At 37.2% G+C, this 24539-nt stretch overlaps 1 protein-coding gene across 1 annotated transcript in view; it reads left to right on the forward strand.

The window, feature by feature from the left end:
• Nucleotides 1-24539, forward strand: part of LOC115209666 — a 100529-nt gene that overhangs the window by 51180 nt on the left and 24810 nt on the right. The gene's annotated exons all lie outside the window — the stretch shown is intronic.

Below are 24539 nucleotides of genomic sequence, written 5' to 3' on the forward strand. Positions count from 1 at the left end.
CGCTGAAGAGGTGATAAATTTAGATAGATAGATAGATAGATAGATAGATAGATAGATAGATAGATAGATAGATAGATAGATAGATAGATAGATAGATAGATAGATATATAGATAGATAGATAGATAGATAGATAGATAGATAAGAAGTAACAGATTCAGAAAGTAAGAAACAAACAGAAGATCAAAAGAAATTGGAGCAACAAGGCCTTTTTAATTGGTTCACCAACGTCGAGATTTACCATAATGTTTGCATAGATTGATGTCAAGCAAACGGGCATTACAGTTGTCATAGGACTGCACATCCCTTTATTAGAATAACGGCCTTTATATAGCACATCACTCCAGATTTCTTCATTCTCAAACAGTCTCAACAAGGTTAACGACCTGCAATTCTCCATAGTCGAATAAATTTCAGTTGGGGTTAAGAATTTTTCTTTGCTGTCACGTGGTTTTTGAGTGCAAGCCTATGACGAGGAAGCAACTTGGGCAAGAGCCTTTTAATATGTGCTGTCACGAGTTGGCTCGTAAGTGAATTTGGTACACGGGAGCCGAACAGGGGTACACATGCATATACATCTATATTTTTCTCTTTTTTTTTCTCTCTCGCCATCTGTTTTGTCTCCTCATTCTTTTCAGTAGAAGCGCGTAGGCTCGAAACATCAAAGACTCTACCATTTTTGATGAGTGTCAAACTTATATAACTTGTTTGTTGTTCCCGAACCTGTCTTTGTCTGTTTTTTGTACAATTTTGGACCATATATATATGCATACATACACACTCACGCGCTGCGCGCGCGCGCAGACACACACGCACATACATATAATACATCTGAGACCCCCTTCGGTCACGACACAGACCATGGGATTGCACCTAGAAAGTTACCCTCCCAGGCACAAGTCTGGGCAAGGCTGTTTACGGAAGACCAGCAGTCGCCCATGCATACCAGCCTTCCCTCTCCCCGCCACCAGTGTTATCCAAGGGAAAGGCAACGGCCGATACAGCTTGGCACCTGTGACGTCGCAATTCATTTCTACAGCAACTGGAGCAATGTGAAATAAAGTGTCTTGCTCAAGAACACAACACTCAGCCCGTTCCGGGATTCGAGCTCACAACCTTACGAGCTTAAGCTCGACTCTCTAACCACTGGGCCATGCGCCTTCACACATAATACATACATACATACATACATACATACATACATACATACATACATACATACATACATACATATCCATTAACCCTTTAGTGTTCTGATTATTCTATCAAACCTAATGCTTATTGATTCCCATTGATTTCAATTAATTATGCATTATCCCATATCTTCAAGATATTGATGGTGTAATTACTTAATGTAGAATAACATTGTAGGGTAGGTGTGAGAGCCTGGATCTGGTCAGTTTGAACATAAAACAGATTAGCTATTTTGGCTGGATATGGCCGGTTTAAATACTAAAAGGTTAATAATGCGGTTTTTTATACTTTTATTTTTCAAAATTAAGATAAAGTCCTTCTTTAATCTAAAATATAATCTCCATCATATTCTACAATGCTCTTCCAGCTATCTAGCAGAATTGCAAGGACCCTCTTCCAAAATTCACTTGTACTGTTCTGACATCGTCTACAGAATTCATATTTTTTCCGTCCAAATCATTTTGAAGAGTGCGGAATAAATGATAATCAGATGGGGCAATGTCCGGCGAATATGGTGGGAGGGGCATCGTTTCCCATTCAAACTGCTCCAGTCTTTGAAATGTCATCCTCGCTTTGTGTGGCCGAGCATTATCATGATGGAAGAACACCTTTCGTCTTGAAACCAAAGATGTTTGTTTTTCTTCTAGCGCGGATTTAAGCCGCTCAAGCTGCTCGCAGTAGATCTACTTTTCTATCGTTTGGTTTGGGTTTAAAAGTTCAAATTGTACTAAACTTTTAATATCCCACCAAACAGATAACACCTTACGTAGGTGAAGACCTTCTTTAGCCTGGGGTGCCGGTGTTTCTCCTTTCTTTGCACACTGTCTTCGGCGCTTGACATTTTTATAGAGAACCCATTTCTCGTCACCAGTCACTATTTGGTCCCTGGTTGATCAAGACTGTATTCCTGCATCCATCAGTAAAGAGGTTATGTGCCTCAGCCCAGCAGGTCCTATGTTGCTAAGAGCAATAATAGACGTGGAACCAATCATAACTTTCTGACCGACCATAACCAACGATTACAACAAAGAAGAGCAGACATTCACTCTCTGCGCCTGATTAGACTCGGAAAGTTTGTGAAAAACCCATTCACCTAAGCTGCTGACTTTTCCAATGGCACGCAGGTGTCGGTAAATGGTTTAATGACCAAATCCAAGCTCCTCTCCTAGTTCCCCAAAAGTTACGATGGGATTTTGTTCCACTGGGGTTTGCAGGACGTCCCTGTCGAGCTCTACAGATCTTCCAGGACGAGGCTAATCTTCTAGTCTGTAGTTTCTGGCTCGGAATTTCTGGAACCACCGTTGACACTGGCTTACGCTTATTGTCTGATTCCTATATACTGCAATAATATTCCTCACACTTTCCGTTGCGTCGTTACCTTTAATGAAATCATAAAGCAAAATATACCGAATATGCTCCTTTGTCACTTCCATTATAGCTTTGAAAAAATAACTGTTCAAATCTAACTGCACTCTTCAAAACTTGCACTAAGAATAAGGTTTTGTAGCAAGTTGATACAAATATTCTATCCCATCCCCGTCCGACTTTTAGTTCATGCAATTAAAAAAACTGCATTATTTATGGGATATGTACGTCAGTCAGTCGTTCATAAATCCGAAATCCCACCATACTCTAAAGTTGTTTTTGAGCAGTAATAGTCGTTGGTTATGGTCGGTCAGAAAGTTATGATTGGTTTCACGTCTATTATTGCTCTTAGCAATATAGACGAATCATAGGACCTGCTGGGAGGAGGCACATAACCTCTTTACTGGTGGATGTAGGAATACAGTCTTGATCAACCAGGGTTGGGAAAAAGACGGTAAAACGAAATTCTTCGAAGCGAATTTAAGAAGGTTCCCTGGGTCAAGTGAATCTTTCAGAATCCTTGCCCTTTCGGCCAAGCAAAGTTTGCATTGTCTGCTCCCATTGAGGTATGGTCCAGGTTGTTCAGGAACTTCCATTTAATCCTGTATGGCGTTCTCTCTTCTCTTAAACGCCATATTGTTCTTAACCAAAGACGTATACAACCTGCAAAAAACAAATATATCTTAATAGAAATTGTGCAAGTGCTTGTGATTAGCAATCTTATAAAACTATTCTATGATTCTGCTTCCAGTTTCAATGTTTTAATGCGGGACCAGAATCGTTTACATGCATGCACTAAATATTCCTTATTCATTTCGAAAATCACCTGGATAATGGCGGTATTGTAAGAAGGTCGATTAGTCATCCTTTCAACAACGTTCCAAATGTATTAATCTATGAGATTTAACTTTAGTGGGCTTAGCTATCACAAGTTTGTTGTTACATGATCAAAAAGATAATCTGAGATCCATTCTTGGGTTACGTGGGCTTTGTGAGAAAGTGTTGAGACTTGTTGAAACACGTATGACTTTCTACTGCATATTTCATCTATCTAAGGCTTAACAATTGTCTCCAACATCACAACATATCCTGTAGTATTAATTTTATGACCTTGCGTAAAGATTTGAGGTGGCATGATAAGAGCTTTGTTACATACCATTCCTAAAACCATCACAGTTGCTGGAAACTTAGTGTGCATCACTCTGGGAACATCAGAATGATCTGCACATAGCTACCTATCATTTCTCTTTTTCGAAGTTTGGTCTTGGTCGAAATTTTTCTCGTAACCGACAGAGTGCCACATACTATATACCATGCCATGTTCGTAGGGAGGATGGGTGATTTTGTTAAGTAACAGCTTAGCATGGATCAAACGGTTTTCTTGCGTATTTAGCCTGTCAGTGCATTTAGCCTGTCAATAATTAATGTCCTCGTGCACCATAGTTCGGATAGTCCGCTTCGACACCTGAAGGTTTTTGGTGATGGCCTACATTGATTTTCTGGAAACATTATCGATAATGTTTTAACTCGTTGATTGAAACGTGGTGTCTTTATAATGTCCAAACGTTTTGGATTGTTTTTCTCTTTGGCACATTTCAAACATTCTTGCCAAGGGCTGCCATTTCTATCGGAACTTTGTGTACAAAAGATTCTGCAACATTTAGAAAGTTGGCAATTTCTAAATCACTGTATTCGGTCTTTTTTCTTCTGTTAACATTTTTTCTGTCATGGGAGATCTGAAAGAAATAAGTACTTTTTAATGGTTTGAAATGTCCTTGAATACCTCTCGCACCATATAAAAATAAGCATATATATATAATTGTGTGTGTGCGTGTGTGTGTGTGTGTGTGTGTGTGTGTGTGTGTGTGTGTGTTTTGTGTGTGTGCGTGTGTGCGTGTGTGTGTGTAGAGAGAGAGAGACTCTGTCTCCGCTCATCTGATGAGATAAAGGTGTCCTACGCACCCACGAAAGTTTAAGTCATGTGGAGCTGAGTCAAACATTAAATGCATGTAATTTCAACTGAATGTCTTGAATGTTACTTTCATTCGTTTGTTCACTCACTCGTATATACAGATGTGTGTGTATGTGTGCGTGTGTGTGTGTGTGTGTGGTGTGTGTGTGTGTGTGTATGTGTGTGTGTGTGTGTGTGTGTGTGTGTTTGTGTTTGATGACCGCTTCCTCGTTCTCGAGTATAGACCATCGCCTGAAGCAGTTCAGAATCGTTCTCATGTGAGTAGCACAGGTGTGACTTTTTCAGGCTGGCTAATGACCTACACTCTTTGCCACAAATGTAGAAGGCGCGGGGCTTATTCACCTTACGATCGTAAGGTCGTGAGTTCGATTCGCGGCAGTTGCGTTGTGTCCTTGAGCAAAACACTTTATTTCACGCTGCTTCAGTCCACTCAGCTCGTAGAAATGAGCAGTACTTTTATTTCAAAAGGCCAACCTGGTCACATTCTGCATCACACTGAATCTTCCTGAGAACTACATTAAGAGTACACATGTTAGTGGAATGTTCGGACATTTGCCCGTTAATTTCACGAATAGGTTGTTCCGTCGGTTGGACCAACTGGAACACTCGTAGTCATAACAGGTAGAGTGTCAGCTTGGCACAGATGTTACATACATGATTACCCCTAACATCAAGAGGAGCCGGTTGTTGGTCCTCGTGCACTTTCATGTGTTGTTTCACGCCCCCAACTGATAGGCAATCCTTACCGTATTCATGGCATATTGTTGTGTTGTGCAAAGAACAATCCAAGTCAACTCCCTGTACATGACTACTTCTTGTGACTTTTCAGTCCCGCTTTGCTGAAGCAGACTCCTCACATTCATCGTATACCAGCTCAATCTGATCACCCACATTTCCCGGAAACATGACGTCCATACATACATACATACATACATACATACATGCATACATACATACATACATACATACATACATACATACATACATACATACATACATACATACATACATACATACATACATACGCACGTATACACACACGAACACATATATCCTATCTCATGCAATCGAGTGAGTCACTTCGTAGTCACTACCCTCCAAGGAATAATAGCGGCATCTTGCTCAAATCATATACTATCGTCTTTAAAAAGCATTCAAAACGAAAAGGACATCCTATAAAAACAGAATCGTCATAACGGGAATGCTTTTTAATAATAGGACTTATTGATCAGTCTTTACAACAACAGCAAAAACATATTCTGCCATTCCTCATCATTTTCAAAGCTAAATTATCGAGCGATTTCGCATTGTTTTTCCGAAGCTCATAAAAGAATTTGAACCCTGGTTAATGCCAAAAAATAGTATGCGGTTACAAACAAAATTGTTTGAAAATATGGGTAAAAAATAAGTTCGAAGCTCAGAGACAAGGCTATGATGGACTGGTTTCAGTTTCTGATGGAAACCAATTTATTTCAGTTACAAAAGTTAAGCATTTCACGGAGCCTTTTCCTCTATTCTCTTTTGACAATGACTAGAGACACATTGTATTATGTTGGAATGATTAAGTACAAATATACAAGTAGTAACAGTAAGTGGCTTGAAATTGTTCCACTGAGGATAGAACCAGTAGCTTATGGCTCAGATAAAGGCAAGATGGCACAGTCGTTAGGAGTTTGGTTAGAATGTCTTGCAGTATTTGTTCCAATTTTCTGTTTCTCAGCTCAAATGCCAACAAATCAACTTTGTCTTTCGTCGTTTTGTGGTCAATAAAACTTAAAAACGTGCCAGTATACGTCAATGGATTGGTGGAATTGTTATAGGCTCAGATGACAAGCAGTATCTTTTCCGGTATTTTGTGTTCTGACCGCAAGGCCTGTGATGACGCTATGGCCAAGTTGTATCGACCCAACTCAGTGGCCTTTTCCTTGGATAAATATTCGTGGCGAGGAAAGGGGAAACTTGCATGCATAGACAACTGAGAGTTTTCCGAAAAAAAAAGTTGTGCCCAGCCCTGCATGTACATGTGCAGATACGTGGACAACTTTAGCTGACGAAGGCTCTGAGTCAGAGCAGTGAGATAGCACACATTATCTTTTGGCAGATCTTCTGATATTTGATGAAGAAAAAAAGGAAGTTATTCTCTAATCAGAGACTCGTTTAAATATTTGCACTAGAATAGACTCCGCTCAAAGATACTGAAATGATCAGGTGGTCATGTTAAACAGGGTGATGGGTTTAGTCCGACACCCATACTTACTATTATTCTAGGATATTCACATGCAGTAAAGATTTCTAATTTAGACTCAAGTCCATATATGTTTGTGAAGGTCACAAGAGTCAATTGAATCGTGTTTGATTCCTATACTTGGCTAGTAAATATTTCTGAACCCTGTAAGAATAAGAATCAGAATTTAAAAGACAGTAACAAAGCACTGCAAGATATTTTATCTGCAACTAGATCAATTCTTCTCCTTTACTGATGTTTGGCCGAGACCCATGGTAAAAATGGGTGGGGAATCATTATCGGATTTTAATGATGTTGAAGTTGACTGAAATAGCAGAATACTGAAACGGATGATTTTATTGCTTTTAGTTCAGTAGATAGTTGTCATGTATTCAAATTCCGCTAAGAGTTGACGTTTTAATTTATCCTTATGAGAGTGATAAAGCAACAGCACCAGTAAGTACTGAGGTATAAACAATTGCCTACAGTCTTCTATGATAAGCGGTTATATTTGTTGTTTATACTCAGGCCGTCGCTATATTCAAAGGCATTCCAACACTGACCGTCTCATCACATTTTTCGCTTTAATTTATCCAAAACTACATTGTCCAATGCCCCTTCCTTTTCTTAAGACAGCACACTGTGATTTCAGAAGATATTTGATTACTATTTCTAGCAAGTCGAACGACTACATTGTGATTTGGTCGAATTTTAGCTGCTATTTCCGATAGACCAAGAGACTAGATGGAATTTCTATTACTGACTTGAGCAATAACATTTATTTCTAGAACGTCGAATAATGTATCGGCTTAATACTCTAAAAATATTCTAAATAGATACGCACAGACGTAGCTATCTCGTCAAGAAGTTCTATTCGCAACAACGTGGTTTCAGTTTCCATCAACATTGCGGAAATTTGGGCAAATGTTTTCAGCAGTAGTTTTGGGCCTTATAAGTGAAATTTGGGAGATAGAAACTGTGTAGAAATACATCCAGTATATATATATGTGTGGGTGGGAAGGAGTACTGGCACGTCAGTTTCGAAGAAATTCTTTTCATGTGGAATTGGTTGCAGCTGTCATGAGATATTCGCTTTTCTCTTTTTTTCTCCCAAGGGAAAAGATAATTGCAATAAATCATTAATTGATCTTGTATGATATTTGATATACTCCATTCATCCAACCATCTTCTCTGCCCATTGTTTCGGGGAAGGTCATGGGGGAGGAATCCTCAGGCACATTCTCCATAGGGTCCTATCAAGCAACCGTCCTTAGATTTTCAGGCTGGATTCCCATCTCGTTCTTGGTTTACCCTTAGGTCTACTACCAGCTAGTTTAGCTTGAAGAATCTGCCATGCCATTCTTTCTTGTGATATTCTAATCACATATCCATAGTATCGGAGCTGAAACCTTTCAATGCGAAGAAGTAGCGGCTCGAATTAGAGAGACTTCCTAATTTCTGACCTATGCCCCCTGACGAGTATCTTCGGAGGAACTCCATTTCGGTCTCTTGTATTTGCAGCCGTACTCTTTCGGTCATTACCCAACATTCATAACCTTAGTTGTGGATAGGTACGAAAACTGAAATGAAGGTAGCGAATTTGGCTTTTGTGAGATTAGTCTTCGGCCCTAGATGCACCACATGTCTACCGGAAGATTGTATTGTGATCGGATTTAGAAGATCAGCAAAGTATTCTCTCTCCCTCCCAAGGATGCTCTTTCCTGTGGAGAGAAGAATCGCAGCCAAGTTCTTAATTGCAAGTGTGGAAGAGGGCTTCTTGTTATGAAGTCAGTAAATGGTCTACCAGAATATTTTGTTGGCCAATCTAAAGTGAGGGTCCAGCTTGACCCCAAAATCCTCTGCCGCATCTTTTCGTGCCTCAGTGTACCGCCTACGTACAAGGGGCGATTTGTATCCAAGCCAAGCTTGGATACAAGCCAAGTTTTGTAAACCCCCTTCTTTGCTTGGATGGCATGTTTTACTTCCTGATTCAACCAAGTGGGGTTTTTCCACCTGGTGCCACATCGATCCACTTTCGTTCGCAGTATTTTACAGCCGAAGAAAAACAGACCGAACAAAACGATCTCCTCTCCATTTTGACATCCTCAGCTTGTTCAGGAAAGTCTCTAAATTTAAAAGCATTAATGTCTGCATTATTAATTTTGATTCCATCACCCGCCAGGACTTCCTGCTTTATCCTGACTTATCAATCTTGTGAATTCTCCTTCCTGTAGATAGTCTCAGGTTGCTGACAACTAGGCGGGGATCAGTTGATAGCTCTACTCATATCTTTGCACGAATGTCCTGCACTGAATCAAAGAGATCAGAGGCCGATAACAAAATCTGCCAGTGACCTCTGACCGTAAGTATCCCTATACCAGGTATACTTATGGAAGAATGTGCTCTTAATGGAGAACCCATTTCCACATAGAAATCCAGTAGGGCTTCTCCATTTGCATTGAGTTCATGGTGAAACCATCTCACATGATTTCTGAGGCATTGAATTGTAAAAGCCGTTCGAGCGACGAATAGATTGCCTCGTAGGATTTGTTGCGATTCTCTGCTCTCGGTGTTTAAATCCCCTGTGGCCAATTTTGTCTTTCATCCCATTAGGGTCAATTAAAATAAAGCAGAAGTCAAGCACAGGAGTATTTTTCATCTCTCTCTCTATCTATCTATCTATCTATCTATCTATCTATCTATCTATCTATCTATCTATCTATTCATCCCTACCTCCACATCTCTCCTCTATCCCTCTCTCTCTATTCCTCCCTCTCTCCCTCCCTCTCTCCACTTCCTTCTCTTTATCCCTCCCTCTCTCTGTCTATCTATCTCCCTCACTCTCCTTCCTTCTCTTTATCCCTCCCTCTCTTAGTCTCTCATCTCACTGAATCAGTTATGCGAATAGGTGAAGGGGCCAAGATAGGGTTGTTTGCATCAAAGCCTCACAACTTTCTTAGAACCACTTTGTGAATACCAGAACAAATATATCACCAGGAAGGATTATAAACTTCGCAACATACCCCGCCAGTTTTCTTTTGTAAAAATTAAGATCTTGTCTTTAGACAAAAACAAAAGCTATATTCATAATAAAATTTGAATTCTCTTCATAAACTAGTCTTTCTCCAAAAACGTATGACCTTTCGTTTAATAAGGACAGTGATCGATTTAATACCAAATATGCCCGACCTCTTACCAAACTGAGAAATCATGATTATTCAAGTAGTCAAACCGACGCCAAAATTAATGTTTATATAAAAACAAAAAGAGAGAAAGAGAAATATATAACCTTATCAAGCATTGACGTGTTTCTGGCAGATAAAGTTTATTTCAATGATCATAAAGATAAATATAATTACAACAGCAATACATGGGTAGATGTGTATGGTGCTACCGTGTATGAATAGAGGAGATAAACTAAACAGCTTTAAGTTGATTCTCGCTCTCTCTTTTTCTGTTTGTTTAATTGCTTGTTTGCCAAATAAATCATATTGCCATTCATGTGAGGGCGCGTGGCTTAGTGGTTAGGGCATTCGGCTCATGATCGTAAGGTTGTGAGTTCGATTCCCGGCGACGCGTTGTGTCCTTGAGCAAGACACTTTATTTCACGTTGCTCCAGTCCACTCAGCTGGCAAAAATGAGTTGTACTTGTATTTCAAAGGGTCAGCCTTGTCACTCTCTGTGTCACGCTGATTATCCCCGAGAACTACGTTAAGGGTACACGTGTCTGTGGAATGCTCAGCCATTTGCACGTTAATTTCACGAGCAAGCTGTTCCGTTGATCGTATCAGCTGGGACCCTCGTCGTCGTAACCGGCGGAGTCTTTTTTTATTGCCATCATATCCAAAGAATTAGCTCTCACACACACACACATATACATACATGCATACATAAATATGTGTGTATGTACCCTGGGTTTCTTGTCATAAAGATATTCTTTATTGGGTATCATCAGACCCTAAGAATTTGTTAGCCTATGGCCTCTTTAAAATATCTATATATATAAAATCCTAATAAGACAAAGAAATAATAATCAGTTACAGTTATTTCTGTACCAACTCAACTTTCAACGCTATTTCTTCTTCTTCTTCTTCTTCTTCTTCTTCTTCTTCTTCTTCTTCTTCTTCTTCTTCTTCTTCTTCTTCTTCTTCTTCTTCTTCTTCTTCTTCTTCTTCTTCTTCTTCTTCTTCTTCTTCTTCTTCTTCTTCTTCTTCTTCTTCTTCTTCTTCTTCTTCTTCTTCTTTGTGTGAACTGGCTTTGAAATCAGAATTGGGATAGAAACTGATCATTAAAGATGTGTTAAAGTTTTTTCTTTGTCAACTTATTTGGATTATATTTTAATCTTTCCTAAATCCACACTACGGATTTACCGTTGTAAAACTTGGATTTTCTACACCTGAAAAATTTCGATATTAGTCTGGAATTCGACAACGTAGGTAGCCTAAGGCTCGGGTTGAGTGCTGCATTGGAAATATCCTACCTTTATGCCTTCCCATATATATATATATATATATATATGCGTGTGTGTATGTGTATAAAATTATTTTATAATATCCTGATAGCTTTCTGTTTTTAACAATAAACGAATCTAAGAGATATTTTCTCAAGACGAGTTTAGAAGGCTTCCAACTTATATACACTTTAAGAATGTATATTGATCACTAGTTTTGAACGAATATTGCCTGCGTCGATTTTTGTTCATCTAAGCAGCTAAATGTGACATTTCAATCTGGCAGCCGATGTTTGTTTGAGATGAGATGTTTCGTGGATATTTGCGGCTGATGAAGATAACAAGCAGAAATCCATATCCAGTAACTTCGCCACCAATACTGGATGACTTCTCTGATATTTTAGTGTTTTTAATAATGTCTATAAGAGATATTTTCTCAAAACGCATATCGTAGTTTAGAAGGCTTTCGGCATGTACACTGTTTAAGTACGCTCACGAGTCACTAATATTATATTATATTATATTATATTATAAAGCGGCTAGTTGGCAGAGTCGTAAACACGCTGGACAAAATGTTTAGCGGCTTTTCGTTCATCTTTACAATCTGAGCTCAAATTCAGCCGAGGTCGACTTCGCCTTTCATCCTTTCGTGACCGTTAAAATAAGTACCATTTGCGCACTAGAGTCGATGGAATTGACTAGTCTCTCCCGACAAAATTATTGTACCTATAATAGAAAGGAATATTATATAATATTGTATTATATTATATTATATTATATTATATTGGTGGTGGTGACCCCCTTCGGTCAGACACTGACCATGGGTTTGCACCTAGAGAGTTACCCTCTGTGCACATGTCTGGGCAAGGTTGTTTTATGGAAGACCAGCAGTCACCCATGCATACCGGCCTCCCCTCTCCACGTCACCGATGTTGTCCAAGGGAAAGGCAAGGGCCGATACAGCTTGGCACCTGTGACGTCGCAACTCATTTCTACAGCTGAGTGAACTGGAGCAACGTGAAAATAAAGTGTCTTGCTCAAGAACACAACACGCAGCCCGGTCCGGGATTCGAACTCACAACCTCACGATCGTAAGCTCGACGCTCTAACCACTGAGCCACGCGCCTTCTATATTATATTATATTATATTATATAAGGCAGCGACCTGGCAGAATAGTTAGCACACTAGACAAAATGCTTAGCGGCATTTCGTCCCTATTTATGTTCTCGGTTCAAATTCCTCTGAGGTCGACTTTGTCTTTCTTCCTTTTGAGGACGACAAAATAAGTACCAGACAAGCACTGAGGTTGATATAATCGACTTACCTCTCTCCCTAACTTGCTGACCTTGTGCCAAAATTTGAAACCAATATTATATTATAATCGTTATATATTATAATCGTTAGCACACTGGACAAAACGTTTAGCGGCATCTCGTCTGTTTTTACGTTCTGCGTTCAAATGCCGCTGAGGTCGACGTAGCCTTTCTTTCTTTCGGGATGAATATAATAAGCACCAATTTCGCACTGGGGTCGATGTAATCGATAATATTACCCGTGAATTTCTGGCCTTGTGCTTATAATAGAATGGTCGGTTATTATTATTCAGGTGTTATTTTTATTGCGTACTTTTACTACACTGCAGAGAGCAGCTCTATGTTCCACGGGTATGTGCACTATTTTGTTTCGGTGCTGTTTTTGTTTTGTTTTGTTGTTTTTTTACTGTAGTGAAAATACCCTAAAGAATATGTACGCTTTACTTAGAAGTTCTATTTTCTATATGCAATGCACATTTATTAGTCCTGAGATTTGGGTTATGCATCTCTCTGTGTGTTTCATTGTCATTTCCAAAGCACCTATTCTTACAGAGATTGTTTCTGTTCTCAGACCAAACATTTGGGTTATCTCTATTTCCAAGTCTTTATATTTACATAGTTTCTCCATTTTCTTCAGTATCATGTATTGAGGCTGGTTATGAGGTATTTCTTTTACTAGTGGCAAGCACAACATCTGATGCATGCATTCTTAACTCTATAATGTCTGTGAATCTTTCTGTGAATCTTTTCTTGATTAAAACTGGGCATCCTGAAACAGTATGGCTGAGTGTTTCTTTTTCATTTCTACATATTCCGTTCTTTCTATATTCCACTCTATTATATGCTTTTAGTGGTTTCTGATGAGATGGCTTCCATCCTGTACAACAATCAAGGATCCCTGAGAAGCGCGATTCTCCCTTAAGACTCGTGCCTCTCAATTACTTTTAGGATTTTTTTCTTTATTAACTTCCACCCCCTTCATGTTTTCTCAATATTTTCTTATCACCGTTTAATCATGGTATTGTGTAGTTCCAGTTTTAGATCAGGCTTTAGGTATTTCACGATTTCTCTCTCCCTCTCTCTCTCTCTCTCTCTCTCTCTCTCTCTCTCTCTCTCTCTCTCTCTCTCTCTATTTATCTATCTATCTATCTTTCTCTCTCTTTCATAGCTATCAGTTATTCTGCTTTGTATTTGTTAGCTTCCTTGAAGACAGAAGCAGGTTTTTTTATTTATTTTGTTCCTGTTTCATGACTATTTGTGTAAATCTATCATGATTCTGGACTAGATATTCTACAGTGGACATTTTTTATATTTTGCTTTGTATTTGTGGTAAATATAGTCTTTCTATATTAAATTTTGGGTTGTGTATTCTAAATGCCGTCATTATTTTCTTTGTTTTCTTGTCAAGTCTTGCGAGTTCGTTTAGCGCTCATATGAGAATGTTTAAAACTGTAGCTTATAGCTGGGTCATATAAAACATTGATATATTTCCCTTTTTTTTTTGTATTCAGGTCCGTTTTAAGTATTAGCCTAATATGTCTATAATATTGTTTCCTTGTGTGTTTTTTTCTTTCATTTGTGCGTGTTTCGCCTTATCTAATTCATATATTCCCAAAATATTTGTATATCTGCAATTGATCTAATTCCCTTATCTTAGTTCCTTATTAGTATAGTATTAGTGTCAGTTATTTCCCTCCCTTCAAGGTCACCATGGCGCATTTTCCTAACCCGGATCTCATATTGATTTCTTTGCTAACTCCGTGCCCTGTCTGCTGTAACGTTTCTAGTTGCTTATCATTTGCAGCATCCCACTTTAGATGACCCATATACAGAAATCGTTGGTTTATTTTCCACTGGATTTGTACCCTCGTCCATTTCTGCTTAACATGTCAGTTAAAGATATTAATGCCAGTCAGAAAGGATTGGAAAGAGGAGATCCTCTTGAAATATTCCTCTACTAATCAGGAAGATTTACTTCTTTATAATTCCGTCATTTGTCGGTAACTCAAAACAGTTTGTCGTTTACTCACGAGATATTTCATATATCTTCTTATTGCTGGTGCAATTTTACTCATGACTAGTGTTTCCAGGATCCACAGTTTTTCGGATTTTTTGTGCAATAAGTTCAAATTAAGCATTCCCCAATCAATAAACCTGAGCTAAAAAATACATTTATTTTACTTTTATTATTTGTTAATTTTTATCTCAGATGTGTGTGTGCGTCTGATGGTGAAGATAGAGAGAGAACCTGGTGCTAATACGAACCGTGCTCTGATGGACTTGTATGTACGCGGAATAATAAAGTTGGATTTTGTAAACTTTTGTAATACATCCTTTATATTAGGGAGATATAAATAAATTTTTGAAAGTATTATTTATGAAGTTATCTTATGTATGTGTGTATATATATATATACATGCACGTCGTTGTCGGCTCCTCCACGTTTCCGAGTATTTCTTTCTTCAGTGAAGAAATGCTCGTGGCGTGGTTGCCAGGAAGTGTCCCATGCACAGTGGTCTTGAAGATATCCTCTACGGCACATTTCAATATGATATGCAGAACTATGATTGAAACTGGAATGCACTGTTAACAGCCCAGGTGTTGCTTGAGCTGCGCTTTCATAGTCGGTCCGTCTGTTCACTCGTTGATATCATAAGTCTTCATCTGTCTCCTGCCATTGGAGATTTTGAGTATAGATTTTTTAAAGATATGCTCCTCTAAATCTACTCAGCTCAGTGAGAGCAGACTATCCCTAAAACAGTTTTAGATAGGACGGTATTACTACTAAGTCAGGGTTTCCCTGAACACGATTGATCGTTTAGGAGTGTGAGGATCAGGGTCTAGAAAGAAGCCACATATTGCATATCACTACCTCTACACAACCTTTGAGCGTAATATATATGTATAAATCTATACATACATACATATATATATGTATGTATACATATATATATATGCCTGTAGATCGGTACGTATGTGTGTATATATATATATATATATATATATATATATATATGCATGTATGTATGTATGTATGTATGTATGTATGTATGTATATATGCGTTCGGTGCGAACGGTTTTGTTATACGGCGCCGGATTTTACAATCCTGTAAATAATAATAATGGTATTTATATAAGCCTAAAGCTTATAGCGATCACCGTGCAATGATTAACAAAAATTGGCTAATAATGGGGCATATTAGCCCTCGACAGAAAAAAGTAGATTTTCCTTTCTGCGTGATATATATATGATCACAACTCTCCGGCGAGCAGTAATGTGAAATTAAGTTTGTAAAGAATTTTTATCGGCTTTAATAAAAAGCACATTGCTCCACCTTTGGTATTCGAGTATTAATCTTTTCCACTTTGTTTTGCAATAATGTGCTTACTTCTTCTGTGTGAGCTCACAAAGAGAGAGAGGGGAGGGAGAGAGATGACATTTATAAAATTCTTGCGCAACATTAAACGTTGAAAGTAGATATGATAGAAAAACTACACTGTACATTGCATATAAAAGCTTTATTTATACAGTTTCTATTCAATACAGCTGACATTGCTGACATTCAACATGAACGCCATCTTTCATAAGACATCGTATAAACCGGTTTTCCAACTCACTGACAGCATTCTTCAATTGGTTTTCCGTGATTTCATTGATTGCTTCTGTAACTCTGTGCCTATGTTCATCTTAAGAGTTGATGAAGGCGGCAAGCTGGCAGAAATGTTAGCACGCCGGGCGAAATGCTTTGCGGTATTTCGTCTGCCGCTACGTTCTGAGTTCAAATTCCGCCAAGGTTGACTTTGCCTTTCATCCTTTCGGGGCCGATTAAATAAGTATCAGTTACGCACTGGGATCGATATAATCGACTTAATCCGTTTGTCTGTCCTTGTTTGTCCTCTCTGTGTTTAGCCTCTTGTGGGTAGTAAAGAAATAGGTATTTTGACTGCCGCTACGTTCTGAGTTCAAATTCCACCGAGGTCGATTTTGCCTTTCACCCTTTCGGGTCGATAAAATAAATACCAGTTGTGCACTGGGGTCAATGTTATCGACTTAACCCCTTCCCCAAAATTTCTGCCCTTGTGGCAAAATTTGAAACCATCTTAAGAGTTGATAAGTAAACAGCAGTTATACCAAGACTTCATAAAAATAGTCACTTAGGCGAACGGGGTGACCAAGCAATTTGTCGAGCCCTATTACTCCATTTGTCTACATACATATCATTCAAAACCCGTCGGATATCTGAAACATAGTAGCATGCTACGCCGCCTTGCTGGATTATCTAATTATCATAGCTCAGATGTGAGAGAATTCAGCAACATTAGAAGGTAACACTCACCATTCGCTGTTACTCCTTCAAATAAGAAGCGGCCGAAAGTGCATGACTTCTTGGTGGAGCGGTGGTTTACTTTTCCCCGAATTCAAGCAATGGCGGCGATACATTTTACCATTGAATCGAAAAGCTGCTTTTTCAGAAAATGTAAACAATTGGGAAGTGGTAATTTTGACAAAACCCATTCTTGCACCGAAGTCTTCTTCCTTTAGCATTTCGACTATTTACACGTTGTGAGCAGGTTCATTTCGTTTCACTTTCAGAGTCTTCTGTCAACACTGCTGATGTGGTGGGATGTTTAGCATAACAGGTGCACGTTACGCTAATTTTATTGAATTTCTATAAAGTGTTTCCTGGACTACGGTCACAGCCTCCTGTGCTAACAGTTGGCCATTCACTGGCACAGTTTTTTTTTTGTTTTATTTTGTTTTGTTTTTTTCAAACTGTTTCACCTAATTTTTAGCTAATTCTTGTGTGGTGCATCTTTCGTGTAATAAGTTCTGCTATTGTAATAAACGCTAATTCTGCTAGTCATAGCACTCTGTTGACCTTTTCTTCAAATGTTGCCATTTACAAAACCTAAAGTCGCAGAAGGATTCTATAAACACCTTGTATATCTTTGTATACATGTGCACAAATTGAATGTATGTATGCATATTTGCGTGTATGTACATTTGTGTGTATGTGTATGTGTATGTGTATCTCTGACTGTTTTTAATGTATATTACAATGCTATATATATATATATGTGTGTGTGTGTGTGTGTGTGTGTGTGTGTGTGTGTGTGTGTGTGTGTGTGTGTGTGTGTGTGTGTGTGTGTGTGTGTGTCTGTATGAGTGTATCTATGTTTACAGGCTTCAGTCACTGAACTGCTATTATGTTGGGAACCACTTTAGTATATCCGTCATACCTATACCATGTTGTGTGTGTGTGTGTATGTGGAATATGGTGGAGTTTGTACGTTCTTGTGTTTAGGTTGTCTCGCAACACTGTAGCTCAACAAATAAAATTCAATAATTTAAGTACTATATATAAACATGTGTGTGTTTATGGATGGATGGATGGATGGATGGATAGATGGATATAATTTCTTATAGGCTGAGAATAATTACAGTAGCTGTTCAAATGCCAAGAGTTTCGTGTAAAAGCACTTCAGAAACTAACAAATCAAAACTCTCATTACATTGACATCGAATGGTCAGTAAAATACCGATTTGGTCATAATATTACAGAATATATATTTTTAGAACTCAAGATAGATGATCGAGAAGAATGTCTAGCAACCCGTTAACTACACATTATATTGAAGTACCACAAAATTAACTTCTTATCCGACCCTACTTTAATGAAGACACTGATTATTAAATGGTTTTGCAAAGTACACGATGCTCACAAATGCAAATGTTCGGGATGGAATTCAGCACTTCGTTAGTCAAACTTGTCTTACAATAAGCACTAGTTTTAGGCAGCAGATTGTTCCCTAATTAGTGTCATGGGCGCTGACGTGTTCTGCATGCTAGAAAGCCACTTCTTTTCTCTGATGACTAATTTGGGGTCAAGCATAAAGACACAGAACTTTTTGACATTTCCATAGGGCGTTTTGATTGAGCTTTAATGTGTAATCTAATAGAATTATTTACTCTAAACTCATTACAGGCAAAATTTCACTCCCAAGACACAGAGCTTTAATAGACGATAGACTAATCACATGACATCATTAAAGCGACTAACAGCTTGAAAGGTTTAGAAGAAAAGTCTAATTGAAATGTTCAAAGAATTAAACTTAGGAATCAACGTTAGGGCCAGCATAAACATAGTTAATTTCTTAAACATAACTTTAAACTTAATCCCAGTAAAATCTAAAGGGATATTGTAATGCATAAATATTCCAACCATTCTTCTGCTACTTCAAAAGTCTAGCCTCGTAATATTAATAAACGGATCTCAGACATCATAGGATGAAGAATTTTTTAACCATACTGCAGAGTATTGCAATGATATAATGGAACGTATTTAAAGAAAGAAAAAATTTGTAAGATCCTATGATTTAACCTACCTTTTAGCTTTAAATATCGATTCAAATATTATTTGATCTTTCTTAAACCTATGAAACAAAATCTTTCTTAAAACACTTAATTTCCTCAAAAATTTTCAATAGAAACAGTGTTATGAGTCATAGTTGTTTTTACGACTCTGCACACCTCTTTAGCGATAATCAATCTGGCAATAAACAAAATTCACTACCTTGATACAACTGCCTTTCATTAATATCTACCCGCTAGTCTTTTTCAATAAAACTTTTCAGTAAAATGTAATGTACAAAACGAACATCTTTATTGGAAATAACAGCGACGCAAAAAAGGTTACAAGGGATTCACAGACAGAAAAGAAAGATATTATAAAAAAAGATGCCTTTCTGACATTTTTCTGTCTTGCCAGAAAAATGTCAGAAAGACAGATCAGTTCCTCTCCAATTTTTTATAAATTCTTAAATATATTTCCTTCTGTGTAGATATATACTACCAAACAAACATGATTTTTATTGAACTCCTAATACTTTTTGTTGAATACTTTCTTAAATACTTTCTTGTAAACTGTTTTTAACATTTTCTTATTATTATCAAAGAATGTATAATTGTATTTTAATGCCTTTGTGACAACCAGGACTTAACACAACAAAGCTTATACAAAGCTTTACAGCTTACTTTTGATAAGCATTTTCTAAAAAGTGAAGCTGGTCAAGTCAATAAACACCTTTACAATTGCATTTTCAAACCTTCTCTCATATATATATATATATGTGTGTGTGTGTGTGTGTGTATGTGTGTGTATGTATGTATGTATTATGTATGTATGTATGTATGTATGTATGTATGTATGTATGCATGTATGTATGTATAAATAGCTGCACATACATGCTTTTATGTATACATTCCTATTATTGACTCAGTAGGTCTGTATAAATATTTCATACACTTAGTTTTCTTCATCTTTTCCTCCCCAACACAATACACCCTTTCTTAAACACGCCACACTTCCACAATGCCACACGCATATTCTTATCACTCCCTCCAGAAATATGTTCTAATTTATGTAATACTATCATTCATAAACATATTTTTAAAATTTTCTATATATTTTATCTTATTTTATTCTACATATCTTAATGTACATATGCGTGAACATGCGTGTGTCTTTGTGTGTGTGAGTGTGTACATAAGTATGTATGTATGCATGCATGTATTATGCATGCATGCATGTATGTATGTATGTATGTATAGCCATCTATTTATCATGCTTAATGTAAATACATAGCTGAAGGGTAAATTTACTGCGGTGTTCGCCCATAGATAACATCTCTTGTGGGCATGCCGTTGTTAAAATACTATTTATCTCCGGAGGAAAATTAAAATCGTCCCTGCAACCATGATATATTTTCTATTACACTATTTTCTATTACACTGATTCTATTGCATATAATCGATACACACACAAACACACACATATATACATATATATACATACATACATTCATATATACATACATACATACATACATACATATATACATACATACATACATACATACATACATACATACATACATACATACATACATACATACATACATACATACATACATACATACATACATACATACATACATACATACATACATACATACATATGTGTGTGTGTGTATATATATATAGGAGAATTTATTGTTGAAAATGCACCTGAAATTGAAAAGCTTGTAATTGTTTTTAAATAAATTTACTCACATACATACCAAATAAGTTTGTATGTATGTATGTATGTATGTATTATATATGTATGTGTATATGTATGTATATACAATTTATTGCTATATTTAATAATTTATAAATGTGTGTATGTGTGTGTGTGTGTCATTTATAGTTTTATTTAATATTTTAATCTATTTATCTCCTCAATTTTCTTGACCATAGCAATAGCTTATGTGATATTGGCCGTCACGCACACACATACATACATACATACATACATACATACATACATACATACATACATACACATACATATACATACTTATCAAAACGTACAAAAATGAAAGCGCTTTGAGAACTTTATCATGGACAAAAGTAAAACAGTATTTACATTTTTATCAAAGTATGCTACCAACTTCACTTGCTTTAGAAAGATGATTTAGTCCTGCTGAAATGACAGGAAAAATAAACTGAAATAAATTAAATTAATCTTTCATGATATTAGTTCTGGAAGTTCATATGTTTTTCTTACAAAAACCATATGGCGCTGGTGTTTTGTTCCCTTCTGATTGCTGTTGGATCGTAGTGGTATTTGCAACATTACCAACATTCCTGCATTTTTTTAGCATTTACTTTTCTTTTTTGTGTTTTTTTTAAACTTGTACTCGTGTGAAACCTTTTAATCATTTCAATATATATATTCCGTCAATAAATATATACGTTTTTCCCACGATGTCTCAAAATATCACCCCCAATCCTATATGCGAAACTGGGCATCCCTTAAATTAATTTTGTACCCAACAGTGTATAGGCACTGCGAAACTGCAGCACCTCCTATTTCCACTCGATATCATCGATAACATTGAATATAATAAGTCCTTTTTCTTTAATTCTTTCTATATACTTGTACATCACATAATCCTTAAGCTTAATGTCAGTAGCCAACCCCTAATTTACGAAAAGAATACAAAAATCATTGTATAGAATTGTACGTTTCACAGTTCCAGTAACGCGGTGTTTGGCTGTTGCGCACATGCTCACATGTCCGAGATAGGAAGCGTCACGCTAAGGAAAAAGAGCACTGTGGTTCACGCAGTGCCGACTCTGGTGTGCTGGTGAAAGTTAGTGTTTCTTTTTGACTCCGCGTGTGTTGTGCTTAAAAACGTATTTATATTCTTGAATGTGATCAAGTGTAGAATTAGATTATTATCCTGCTTCCAGCTACAGTGTTGCTTCTAGGATTTTAAAAATAGAGCTGATTCCCACCACCTTATTTTGTGATTTAGGGGGAATGTTTGAAAAGCAAGGGGGAATTCGCGGCGGTGTTCAGTGAACAAATCAAACACACTACCCGGCAGTGGCTAAAATGCGAACCGATCAGGTTTATGTATAAATTTTCATTTTGTATGTTTGTTTCCTTTTACACAATATTAAAACAACGGCTAAAATTTTTCTGAAGCAGCACCCCAACTAATTTTATATATGAGCCGCCACTTGGACCTAACGTTCCTTACTTTCGTCTAATTATAATCCAGACTCACTCTTCTACCCAGTAATAATAATAATCTTTTCTACACTAGGCACAAGGCCCGAAATTTTTGGAGAAGGGGCCAGTCGATTAGATAGACACCACTATGCAACTGGTACTTAATTTATCGACCCCGAAAGGGTGAAAGGTAAAGTCGACCCCGGCGGAATTTAAACTTAGAATGTAAAGACAGACGAAATACCGCTTAACATTTCGCCGGGCGTGCTAATATTTCTGCCAGCTCGCCGACTTACTCTAAAATAATACATACATATGAGAGGGATGGCCACTATGTGAACAACCCTTATGCTAGAAGTAGATCCACTATGGTCTTACCACAAAGAAATGTTCTCAAGAAAATTTACAAACACCAGGACGTAATCGAGTAAGACAAATGAAAAGTAACAAAAATATATAGCGGATCTACTTCTAGCATAAGGGTTGTCCACATAGTGGTCATCCCTCTCATGTGTATGTAATACAATTTACTGAACCTTCAGATGTTAATATGCTAGACCACTGGTTTTAAATTGATGTTAATCAAATTAATATCCAATTTTCACCCTATAATAATAATATTTACTTACTTACGTCACAAGAATTTTAGAACTTTCAAGAACAGGAAATAACTATTTATTTGGATAGAAAAAATTTTAAACCCAGTATTTGCCCGTTATTATTTATAGCCTTATTTGACCGAGATTCACTCCTAAAAAAAGAAATATTTGCTTAAACATTATTATTTGCAGTGTTATTACGCAACAAATAATAAAAATGCTTAAGCAAATAACGATGGACCGCCGACATTCGCCAGTACCAGTTGATCCATTGCGACTAAATAAGCTTAAAAACGTTCCTACAAAAAAAATACTCAACTGGAAACCATAGAAAACGAGGCATAACTGACAGCAAATGACGGTTATTGCAGAAAGCTATTGTAGGAAACATTAACATTCAGAGCATAAAGAAATGTCCCTACCATACGAATTGGTAATCTTTACTGGTGAAAGAGCTCGATGCAATTACATGTGGAGAGTTAGTGAGTACGTAAAGTAACCGAGTACGATCAGACTCCCTCCACAAAGACGGCATTTGTCAAGGTAAAATAATCATGATCAGTTGCCAGTTCATTTACTCAGAATTCCTTCTAATTTTTACTAGTGATGTACGCAAAAAAAATGTGTAATATGCCTAATTTTTTTTATAAGGTTCAAAATGTGTACGGTATAGAGGCTCTAATGAAATTGGGATGAATCTCACACGGCAGTATGCTATTAAATATGGTAGTCTGTACACATTCGGAATTCAACCAAATCTAGAATTACAGATGTATATGTATATACACACACACTCACACAACCACACACACACACACACACAGCCACATACACTCACACACACAAACGCACACAAACGCACACACATACACACACACAAATACTCACACAATCAAACACACACACACATACACACACACAAACACTCACACTCACACACACACACATACAAACGCGCGCGCATGCACACACACACACACACACATAAACCTATATATAGGGAGAATTCACGAAAAAACAAAAGACGAAGACAGGTGGTGTAGAAAGCAAACAGATGTGTTAGTATAACGCTCGGAAATTGAAAAAGTCTTTTACGTTTCGAGCCTACGCTCTTCCACAGAAAGGAACACAGAAACAATCAAGGAGAGAAACAAAGAGAGAAAAAATGTGTGTAGTGGCTACCGATCTATCATGACGATCTATCATGGCGAACTTATATATATATACTCGCAGTATCGCCCGGCGTTGCTCGGGTTTGTAAGGGAAACAACTATATAAGCATTTTTAGAGAGTTATAGCCAAAAAATAGCAAAAAAATGCATTAAAAATGGAAAAAAAATTATGGTAAATTTTTTTTTAAATCGTTGACTCATCGTAGACATTTTTAGAGTGTTACTTCCCTTATATAATAGCGAAAAAAATGCATTGAAATGGAAAAAAATGATGGTAAATTTTTTTTTAAATCGTAGACTCATCGTAGACGCGCGCTAATACCCAGAAGGGCTCGATATGAATCACGACTATAAGATACCCGGTTTTGGTTAAACTGCACCGCAAAATGTGGGAATAGTTAGGAATCTAAATCGTAGGAGACAGACACACAACTTGACTTTTATATATAAAGATATATATGAATAACAGAAAAATGGATCAAACGGCATTCTTTATTTCAATTGCGTTGTTTAAATCATTTTCTATTATTCATTTGTATATATAAATTCTACGGATACTATGGAGTTTCTGGTGTGTATCCACTCACAAGAGCCTGTCTCACAGTATCATGACATCTGGTAGCTAATACCTACGGACGGGCTTTGCATCGCATACCACAAGGATTTTATACAAATCTTATTTAAGTGT

The sequence above is a fragment of the Octopus sinensis genome, linkage group LG3 (genome assembly GCF_006345805.1).
Source record: "Octopus sinensis linkage group LG3, ASM634580v1, whole genome shotgun sequence".
Lineage (NCBI taxonomy): Eukaryota > Metazoa > Mollusca > Cephalopoda > Octopoda > Octopodidae > Octopus > Octopus sinensis.